Raw genomic sequence first — 9,694 nt, forward strand, 5'->3', positions numbered from 1 at the left:
GAACTTGGGGTTTCAAAAATTGGTTTGAGTTGCTGATTTCATCACTATTCCATTGTTGATTTGCAAGCTTATCCTGCTGTGGTTTTCCTCTTTATTTGAGCTCACTACTGCTGCTGCTTCTGTTAGCTCCCAGCTCATTATTGTTTGTTTTGCTGGTGTAACCAGGTACATATTTTTGAATCCCATCTATGTGAAGTTCAAATGAGAAGATGAAATGAAGAATAGTAATTTGAAGCATGGCTTTAAGATTGCCTGTTTTTTGTTATTCTTGTATTATTTTGTTTTCCTCCCTACCCTCAATCCTTACTATTCTGATTTACTGTTAAAGCATACTATGTCGGTTGTTGAAGACTTCTCTAAAAGGGTGCATTTGATTCATACCCCTATCTATGATGTAATGTTCTGTTAATTTTATGGCTAAATGATGGCACAGATCCTTGAGTCTTCACTTTAGTTTTGATTTGAATGTTAAAGAGGCTTGCTGAACAATATATGAGGTTGAGTCATCAGTAGGTCGTGGTTCTTCTTTCTTTTACTATCATAATGTGTTGATTGTACTCGAATAATGCTACTAGGTATCTGAATTTAGTTTGTTTAAACATCATGTTGGGGAAAAGGGGAAATGGTCTATCTTTGTTTTGAGAGGGGCAAAAGCATGCATCAATTTACTTTTGAAGGGGTATGAGAGTATTTTTAACTTAAGGTTGGTACTTGAATTTTAGAATATTCAATTAGCTTATCTAAGTTTGAATGGTTAGAATGCAAAAGTCAAAAATATGGACTTAGTGTTATGCTTCATATAGCCTTGTTGGGATTGTATTCTTGATTTGGTATGCCCTTCGTGCCTGGGGACTCGAACTCGAGTCCTTTCTCTTCTTCAGGCTTTAGTTCTACGATTTGGGGCAGTCTTTGGGCCTGGGGTCAAGAGACTACCTAAAATCTATTTGCAGGCCTTCATGGCATTGGGCCTGCTTGCTTCAGATTTCTTCCGCGTGGTTGAAAGGTCACGAGCCAATTAACAAACGTATATGTCTCCTTTTGTTTATTTTCTTTCACACAAAGTTTCTTGTTTAGCTAACATGAACATTAGAATTAAATTAGCTTCGAGTGTGACATATTAATAGAAATAGTCTATGGCCCTCTTGGTTTCAAAAAAGGAATTTTAGACAATTAATTGAGGTGTGTCATACTTAGCTAATATAGTTATGGCCCTCACGAGTTAGCTTAGAAACCTTTCGGTTAGAATAAATCGAGGGGTGTTGTGCCAAACAAAATGATAATTGCACGGCCCTCGTTTAATTAATTTTGTTTATTCTTAGAAATCAAGGCGCGCCATTTAGCGAATTTCTCATGGCCCTTGCAAAGTTGCAAATGCGTAGTTGCTTTAGGCGCGCTATTTTAAAAATTATTTTCCTAAACTGGGGTGCACATTTCATGTGACCCAAATCTAAATCTTAACAACGTTAAATAAAATGTGTCTCGGACTGCGGGTGCATTTCATGTGGCGAGGTCCAAAGACGCGTTTTAGATGACGTTGAAATCTTCCTTAAAATAATTAAAAGCGGTTTTTTTAAAGTTAAAATTATACCATAGGTTAAAACATGTTTCAAAATCAGATAATTAGGCCAATAATAATAGTTGAGCGACCGTGCTAGAATCACGGAACTCGGGAATGCCTAACACCTTCTCCCGGGTTAACAGAATTCCTTACCCGGATTTCTGTGTTCGCAGACTGTAATACAGAGTCAATATTTTTCTCGATTCGGGATCTGAACCGGTGACTTGGGACACCATAATTATCCCAAGTGGCGAATCTAAATTTAATAGATAAATAATCCCGTTTCGATTGTCACTTTAAGTTGGAAAAAACTCCCTTATACATCCCTTTACGGGGGTGTAGGTAAAAAAGGAGGTGTGATAGCAGGTGATCTTGATAATTGTAAATCTACTACAAGATACATGTTCACATTTTCAGAGGGAGCTATGTCATGGTAGTCGAAGTTGCAGAAGTGTGTTGCACTCTCTACAACTAAAGCAGAGTATATTGTCGCTACTGAAGCTGGCAAGGAGACGGTTTGGCTGAAATGGTTCCTTCGAGAGCTTAGACTACATCAAAACGAGTATGTCGTCTATTGTGACAGTCGAAGTGCAACAGATCTGAGCAAAAAAAAATGTATCATGTAAGGACGAATCATATCGACATGAGATATCACTGGATTCGAGAAAGAATAGATGATGGATCTATACATGTCAAGAAGATCCATACAAGTGAGAATCCTTCGGATATGCTGACCAAGGTGGTACCAAAAGACAAGTTCGAGCTATGCAAAGAACTTGTCGGTATGCACTCAAACTAAAGGTCTGGTGCTACCTTCTTCAGATGAATGGGTCTGGAGGGGGAGTTTGTGGGGTCCATCCCTATAATGAATAAGTCCAAGTTGCCAAATTGGACTTGGTTGCCAAATTGTTGGGCGTCAGGAAGGAAAAATTTGCATTCAATACTTCGTTCTGATTGGTTGAAGAGGTAGGCCATTTCTCCTATAGAAGGAGAGATTCGGCTCTCATTTCTATACAACAACAAAGAGAGAAATAAAGAGTGAGGCATCACAGATACGGTATAAGAAAATAGTCTGTGAGAAAAATAGAGAGTGAGCGATATTGTAGTGAGGTGAGAATATCAAAATAGGGTTATTTCTTTTGAGTGTTGTAGTGGTCTTTGGAGTATTTTACTTGGATCTACAAAGTGTAAAATTTTTTGCTATAGTGATATCAGTTGCTCCTCTCAGGGTCGTGGTTTTACCCTTATTCAAAAAGGTTTTTCACGTAAAAATTATGGTGTCATTATGACTCATTTATTCTTGTTAATTACCATATCCCGGTGCTACATTATTATTCCGCTTTTATTACTGTGAATATTATTTATGTGGGGGTTTATTCCCAACAATATATAGACATTAGGATAAACGCATCCTTCCAATTCATCCCAAAACACTCGAATCCATACAACCCTATAATCTCAAGTCAACAGGTCAAACCCCAATCCGAATTGATGACCATGGCCTGACAAGAAGTGCTCAATCTCAAAAAACGTAGGAGGCAGAGGTCGAAACTCTTTGGTACGATGACATGATTTCACAAACCCAGGCGGACACTGTCTCCATAAAACACTTTCTGCACTAAGAATAGGCCATCAACATATGTGAAATCAATGACCCTTTGAAGCTGATGGAGAGTTTTTTTTCAGGGGTCACATCTGGAACTATTTTTTAAGGGAGTAAGGAAAAATCAACAGATTTTACAATGACGTGTCCTTCATGCGCTGCTTTCAAGTTACAAATGAGGAGATTTGCACAATTGTTCTTGTGATGATAATGCTTTTCTATAAAACTTGGTATTTTGATTAGAGAAAACCAATGTTTGCATACACACATTTAAAATGCAAGAGTGATTCCACAAGCAAACTCAATAGAATATCCACTACTAGATCTTCTGTTAAAGGATAACGAACATCCATTCTGGTGGGTTGTTTGCTACACAACTTTTTAACCTGGAAACGTAAGTAGAACTCTGGTTTAGAAGAAACAAAATGATGCAACTTACAAACATACTGAAAAAGAACATATCAAGAAAACAGGCTTTAATAGAATAAAAAGTGTAATAAAAAAACAAGCAACAGATGTGTTCAAACTTAATTACGAAAACTGAAAAGACAACAACAATCAGAAAAAATTGACAAAAAGGAATTCCTAAAAGATTACAATTCTGCAGTATTTTCTTGCTAAACATAAAAGGGGAGAGACTAAATCAACAAAAATAAAACCTCAAAACGAGAAAAAGAATTGAAAGTGCAAGTTTGCAGCTGCAACACCCCAGATGATCACAAAGTCAATATCAAGAAGAAATTTGGTTACTGATAACCAAAATTTACTTCACTTTCTGAATAATTGAAGAATAAGGAAAATAATAGAAACAATTGACAAGGAAATAAAACTCAAAACAGATTGATAATCTCTACCCAAATTGCGGTTAGAACCTTTTGAATAAAGTAAAAGAATAATTACATATATTGATCAAAAATCAGATACCATTACAAATGAGGACTGGGCCCGTATATAAGAGTACATAATTATAATTTCCTTACTTAATTTGGGCTTGTTAATGGTATTAATGTATTACCCGTTATCATATATAATTATGACGTAAGCATTTATGACTGAAGATTTTCCATAACCATGATTGATGTCGATTTCCCTTCCTTATTTATAACAGATTTGTGCATCTTCCATCTTTATGGTCTTTATCCATTCCGCTCCTATTTCTTCTTTTCCAGCTGTCAGGGTTGGTTCTTTTCCTAGATAAACTGCGGGGGTGTTTCTCCTCTGCCTTCTTGAATTCTTTAATTTGTTTAATTGGAAATTCCACCAGTCACCTTGATGGTAGTCCATGTGTCATGCCTTTTTCCACCAATACAGACAGTCCCCTCACTTTTTGAATATTTTCAACTAAATATTCGGGAAGTGGTAAGTATTTATGGCGCGAATTCCTTGCTGCCATTTCTCGAGTAACATAATGCCTTTGTTAGAACCGATATGATGTACGTCATGTCCATTTAATGCTCAAGACACATGTCTCACTATAATTAGTTCTGCAATTTTCAATGCCTTTTTAGGGTTTTCTTGCGGCTGCATCAGTCACGAAGTGACGGTTCCATGATGACAGTTCATAATGATCAACCCTGATGACGGTTGCTTTCCTCTATAAATGCCTCATCATACTTAATTTTGAAAATCTCTTCCTTCTTCCTTGCATTCATCTCCATAACTTTTCCTTGTATTTCTTCATCTTTTTTCTTGTATTTATTTCATTAAAAATGTCTTTTTCAATACCAAACCCACATAAAGTGGTGATTGTTGATGAACTTGCTCCTTCTACTGCCCCATCAGGAGTAGGAGAGGTGGAAGACTCTGTAGTTTAGGTTCATTATCTACTCGTAGTTCTACTCCTCAAAGTAGTACTTTTATCCCATCTTCTTCTAGGGCTAAAGCTCCCTTAACCCCTAAATTTTCTTCTAAGGGGAGAGATCAGAACGAACCCATGTGTGAGCCCACAGTTTCTGAGATTGTCCCTCAAGAGTTTTCTTTCGTATCAAACCGTGAAGCTATGAAAAAATAGGTTTCTTCTATAGCATCTCTTAACCCCGCTGAACATTACCCAAACTTGATTACTCCAGGACTTCTTTCTTTGCTTCGACATGAATGCCACTGGAAACCGGATTTTCTAGTATTGATTCCTGGTGCTAATCAAAGCATCACTTCTTACTATGCTGGTTTTTCTTTTGTTTACACATATCTTTTCATCTTAGGTTTTAAACCTCCCATAGACCTTGTGATTATTGAGTTCTGGCACTACTTCAATGTTTGCCTCGGTCAAATCGATCCTAATATATGGAGGCTAGATGTTTTTCTTCGCTACTTGTCAGATTTGGTTTTCGCCCCTTTTACCTTCCATCACTTACTCCACCTTTATTCTCCAAAACTGTTTTATGAAGGTGTCTTTTCCCTCGTGGCTAGAAGTAAAAGGATTTTAGTTAGCCCCAAGGATGACCGTGGCCATGGCTAGTATGCTCGATTTGTTGCTACCCTCACTCGTGGATTAGTGGGTGATGAAAATATGCCTTTTCCTGAGAAATTGAACTTTACACGTAAGTGTTTTTCCACTTTTCCTTAACTTTTTTGATGTCTTGATTTTCTTTACATGAATGTATGTTCATTTTTTTAGCAACCATGGAAGTTTTCGAAGAAATTCTTGACTTACATGCTTGGGTAGAAAAAAATTCGACTGCTGCTCCCATGGATAAAAGATCCTGAAAAATATCTTTCACATAAATTTGGATGTAAAGTGAAGACTCACGGTAACTTTTTATTCCATGGTTTCCTTTCTCTTTGTTTGTCCCTTCCTTTTAATGCATATAATTTTTTGTTATTATTAGGATTTGTCATTCATGGCATCAACCCTGCTTTTGTTCCCTCTGTGAGGCTTTCTGTAAGCTCTTCACAAGACCAAATTTTAATTTCTTCCTCCAAGAGGAAAACTGCTGAAGACCGTGGGTCTGAAGTTGAAGAGGATGTCGAAGAAGGTTCTTTGGTAAAGAAACCGCGTATTAGAAGGCTCGTGGTTTCGGATGATGAAACTCATGTCTCTCAAGATGGATTTTAAGTTGAATTCCTTTTAGTTTCATTGATGAGCCAGAGAATGTCCATTTGGATATCTCTGATGAATATGCTGGTAACTTTGACAGCCCTCCCTCAAGCCCTGTTGAAAGGTTATTTACCCATAGTTTTGAGGGTGAAGAAGAATTTGGACCTGTTTCTGAATAGCCATCAATTGCCTCTCTTCTAATGTTATTAGTTACACCTACTGTTTACCCCCTCTCCATCCCCCTCCCCCTTCCCCCATCCCTCGTTTCTCCGCCTACAATTACCCTAGTGGTTTCCCCCGCTACTGCCCCTCTTGAAGAAGCTTAACCTTCTAGCGGTAGGCGGGGTATGAAAAAGTTCTATTTGAAGTCCCCGATGGTGGGAATATGTTGAAAATTTGGACAAGCCGTTGTGTGGCTAAAACCATTTCTTAGACTCGTGGAAAGAAAAAAGCTCGAGGGTCATAGTTCTTTAACCTTGATGAATGACATCATCCACTCTTTCCTTAAGGAATATCTTCCATTATTTATTTTTCTTTCCTTCTCTTCTTGTTCATAACTCTCCTTTTTTTGTCTTTTTGTAGATCAATTTGATAGGTAAGGAGTTAATTAGAGGGATTGCTTGGACAGATCAGCAGTTGATCGAGTTGCGCACCGAGGCAGATAATTGGAAAGAGCAATTTGAAGGCCTTTAACTGGAGAAAGACGTTCTTGCTGAGGAGGAAGGAACTTTAAAACAACAATTGAGGATGATCTCCGCTGAACTAGAATTTTTAAAAGCTTCTTCCAATCAAGTTGAGAAAGACAAGGACATATTGGAATCCTCTTTTGCCATACAACACTCCAAGACAACTGAAGAGATAAGGATTTTGAAAGAGCTCCTTAATCAAAAAGAGGTGTACGTGGGTGATCTGGTTCAGATGCTTACCCATGCTCAAGAAGACCTCCGCGCCTCTACAGGAAAGATTCAATTCCTTGAGAGTTCTCTTTCTCCTTTAAAGGCTGCTTATGAAGCCTCAGAAGTAGAAAAAGAAGAGTTGAAGGCTGAGATCGGGCAGTGGGAGAAGGATTATGAGGCCTTTGAAGACAAGTTAACTCTTGATGTTAGTTGGATTTTCTTGAACACTCGATTCGAGACTCTAACTGAAGCTAACCAGGAGGATTTTGACCTCAATACTGAAATTACAAAAGCTAAAGAGACGATTTAATAGACTCAGCAGCATCAAATCTTCTCTACACCCGAGGATGAAAGTTCCAAGGGTGATGCTGATGGACTTACTCCTGGTGAAGCTAATGTTCAACCTTCATCTTCTCAAGTTAATTGTCCTCTCCTGTGGACGATGCTCCCTAGTTCTTTCCCTCTTGACTTTTGTTAAAATTGTTTGTTTTTTAGTTTTTGTTGGAATTCTCTTCTTTTGTTTTGGATAATTTTTGGAAGATTTTCCGCTCCTTTTTTTGGGTGATGATATAAATATCTTTTTGCTGCATATTATGCTTTCTGTTCTTTGAGTTTTTGAGCTTATACTTACATTTAAAATGCTTTAGTAGACTGTGACTTCAATATGCACGAGTTTTTATAAAAGAGGGCCATTTTATATTAACAACACGGATGAAGATGGCGTCTTATCTTCATATTGGTGCAAAAATATGAAACATGAAGTAATTTGAGGAAGTTTTATTTTTTTAACTTTTAAATAAGTAAGTTTGTACATCATTTTCATAACTGATTTCTTTATAGCAGGTTTACAAATTCGGGTATATCTTCCCCTGACTAGATTTATGGCCTTAACCTAGAAGCTCGTGAGAATATTTTGCACTTTCTATTGCCCATCCTTTCTGCGAGCTTGAACACCTTTGAATTTTTTTCTTCAAGGGTTTCTTCAAGGTTTTAATTTTGACTGAACTATGCTCTTGGTATGCATATTCTTTCCTTGTGTATCCTTCTATATGCATAGTGCCCCTAGTGTTAGAGCATTGAAGCATGAGATCTCGAACACTGGATCAACTCATTACTTTTGATCCTTTTCCTGAAAAAGGAAATACATACGGGACTCGGAGATAATATTTTAGATGATGACTACATGGCCCTTTTGCCATCAGAAATGTTGTAAACTAGACCGAGAATAATTTAGTATATCATTATTTGGTACGGGCCAGCTTTTTGCCTATCATCTAAAATGGTTAGTAAAATTCAAATGAACAAAATAAAATCGAACCTGCATGACACCTGACCGTGGGTAGTAACCTCTTTTTAGAAGAAATAGTTCTTCAAATGGAATGCATTCCAATGTTATGGTAACACCTTGCCATCCATGGTTTCTAACTCGTATACTCCTTTTCCAGCTATGCCTCTAACCCTATATGGGCCTTCCCAATTTGGACTAAACTCTCATGTGTTTTCCGCTTTTGTTGACCGGAACACCTTTTTGAGGACGAAGTCCCCAATTTTGAAGTACCTCATGTTGGACTTCATGCTATAGTATCGTTCAATCATCTGCTTTTGAGCAGCCATCCGAATTAATGTTGCTTCCATCCTTTCTTCTGCAAATCCAAATTTACTCGTAACTCTTCTTCATTTGTTGCTTTAGTAGTATGTGTGTAACTCATATTTGGTTCTCATATCTCCACCGGAATTAAAGCTTCTGTTTTGTACACAAGTGAAAATGGGGTTTCTCTCGTACTAGTTTTTGTCATTGTTCGGTAAGTCCAGAGCACACCAGGTAGCTCTTTTGGCCATTTGCGTTTTGATTCTTCCAATTGCTTTTTTAAGTTGTTGATGATAACCCTATTTGTCGACTCAGCTTAACCGTTAGCCACTGGATGGTAAGGTGCAGAAGTGATTTATTTAATCTGCCAGCTTCGGAAAAAGTCAGTGACTTTTGCACCTATGAACTATGGGCCATTGTCATAGATGATCTCCTTTGGGACTCCAAATCGACATATAATATTTCTCCAAATGAAATCCATAACTTCTTTTTCCCGCACTTGTTTAAAGGTACTTGCTTCTACTCATTTTGAGAAATAATTCGTTAGAATTAAAAATAAATTATACCTTTCCTTTAGCTTGAGGCAAAGGTCCTACGATGTATATCCCCCACTTCATGAAGGGTCATGGTGATATGACCGAATGCAACAGTTCTGCTGGTCGATGCATATTATTAGCGTATCGTTGGCATTTATCGCACCTTGCTACGAAGTTTTCTGCTTCCTCTTCTATTTTTGGCCAATAATATCATGTCCTTATTAATGTCTTCACCGATGATCTTCCCACGGCATGATTGCCATAACGCCCCTCGTGTACTTCTCTCATTACATATTCTATTTGTGATGGTCCAATGTATCGTGCTAAAGATCAACCAAACATTTTTCTATATAAATTCCTGCGAATTAAGCAATATTGAGCAACTTTCAACCGTAACAATCGGGATTTCTTCTTATCTTCAGGAAAAATACCATACTACAAAAAGTTCACAAACTCATTTCTCCAATCCCAAGTTA

At 37.5% G+C, this 9,694-nt stretch overlaps 1 pseudogene; it reads right to left on the reverse strand.

The window, feature by feature from the left end:
- The window catches only part of LOC142170293 (F-box protein At2g34280-like), a 106,720-nt pseudogene extending 101,901 nt beyond the window's left edge, over nucleotides 1-4,819 (reverse strand).
- Between the last annotated feature and the right edge of the window lie 4,875 nt (nucleotides 4,820-9,694).

Source organism: Nicotiana tabacum, chromosome 16 (genome assembly GCF_000715075.1).
Source record: "Nicotiana tabacum cultivar K326 chromosome 16, ASM71507v2, whole genome shotgun sequence".
Taxonomy (NCBI): Eukaryota; Viridiplantae; Streptophyta; class Magnoliopsida; order Solanales; family Solanaceae; genus Nicotiana; species Nicotiana tabacum.